The sequence below is a fragment of the Drosophila navojoa genome, chromosome 5, assembly GCF_054131105.1.
Source record: "Drosophila navojoa isolate 15081-1374.11 chromosome 5, UAZ_NAV_1.0, whole genome shotgun sequence".
NCBI classification, from domain to species: Eukaryota; Metazoa; Arthropoda; class Insecta; order Diptera; family Drosophilidae; genus Drosophila; species Drosophila navojoa.
In genome coordinates this window covers 1,067,501-1,069,500 of record NC_142893.1, presented here as the reverse complement: position 1 = coordinate 1,069,500, position 2,000 = coordinate 1,067,501, and positions in this window count along the sequence as shown.

Below are 2,000 nucleotides of genomic sequence, written 5' to 3'. Positions count from 1 at the left end.
GTCGTCTGTGTGCATTCCGCTTGGCCTGTCAAATGCGCAGCGCAGCGTCTGTATGTCCCCTGTACCCCGACTCCTGCCTCTACCTCCGCCCCTGCCCATCGGCCCACCCCCATGCCTGGTCTATGTGATGTGGTGGCCACTTTGTCACCGTTACAGGCTCAATTGCAATTTGTTTTCGTTGATTCCCATACCCAAGCGAGGCCAGGCCAGGCCAGGCCTGACAGACAGACGTAGCTCTCTCTCTTTCTCTCTCTCGCTCGCTCCTTGTCTACCCCCGTATGATTGTTTACTTAGGAACGTAGAGCTCACTCGCCTGCTCGCTCGCTCGACTCGCTTTTTGGGGACATTCAAACGGGCATTGGATAATTCACAAATGAATCCCTTTAGTGTTGGCAATTTGAGGCACGTGCACTAAAACAACAACAAGCCCGAGCTCGAGCTGGGCCCGGCTCAGTTTGGACTCATTATTAAAATTCGTTCTTCGACCCGGCGTGCCCAATTCACTGGGCTCTATATTAAAATTTGATTTGGCCATTTATACAATCTATGTATTTGCAATTTGATTTTGATTTGGATTTGGATTTGGATTCCGATTTGTATTTGGCTTCATTCGTATTTTCATAACACAAACGACAAAAACTGCCAAAGGGGCGCCTCGAGGCGTTCGGTGGCCTTTGCTGGGTTTGATGCGATTTGATTGCGATTATGGCGCGAGTTTTGATTGTTCATTTGGAAACATTTTATTTACTGTTGTCTTAAAAGGTGGCCGCCCAAGGGCTGAGAGGGTGGCGTTACGGTAGCGGGAACATAAATAGCCTGAGAAGCTGACATGAAAAATGCAATTATGGCAATTGAAAATACATATATGGAGTCTATGAATGATAATAGTTCTAAATGTAATTGAGGTAATTGTCAAATATCCGAAAATTATATAATGGGTGCTATACAAAACTATCTTCTGTATGGGGATATATTGCTCTATAGAAAATGGAAATCAATATAAACAGAAATATATTAGCAATTTGATGACATGGAATGACTCAATAGTAGATGAATCTGTTGTTTGATTTTAGGCTTATCATTTATTATGGAATACCTAGTTCATTTTAATCATAGATCCCATCAGAATAGTCCTTTAGGTACACATAAGAATCAATTCATATATTTAAATATTAATGCCCATCTTCAATATCTAATTTTCAATAATTGGAATTGATCATATACCAAATGTACACACATATACTTGATATACATCTGCAATATACATATATCCTCAATCAATTTAAGGACAGGACCTACGATTAAGGATAGATTTTCCAGCCTTTGTCAACATTTAGACAACAGAGTCACATCATTCAAACATTAATTGGTTTAGTTAGTGTGTAGGAAATTCGTTACAAGTTCAACGTCATAGTATTTATGGAATCGAAAGGAAATGGCCAAGAAGAAGCAGTAGAGTGTTTGTCTGTTGGCAGCAGAGTTAAATATAGTCAGAGGGAACAACAAATCTGTATAGAAATAGAAATTGAAGAAAAGAAAAACAAGTTTTTGGCAAATCGAAAATATAATTGAGAAAAAAAAACTCAATTCGAAATCGAAAATGTCCATGGATTAGTCATGGCAAAGCGGCCAGGTCTAAGCCCTATCATGCATACATACAGATGGTATATGAATACGTATATATGTATATGTAGCTATATATGTCATATATGTATGTATGAAATATATATCTATGGATATGTCTAATAAAAGCATATGGCCTCGCCTGTTCCTATTTGCGACATAAATCTTTTTATTCTCTTACTCTAACAACAGCCAATTTATATGCACACACACACACATACATGTGTGTATCTGTATCTGTGTGTGTGAGTGAGATGTTTCCAACATACATAATGTTGGAACGTAAAGAGAGTATGCCATAAAACGTAAACATGCCCCACTTAGTTGCCTCTAAAAATAAAGCATAAACCCAATTTAAATGGATACCCTGCAATGTG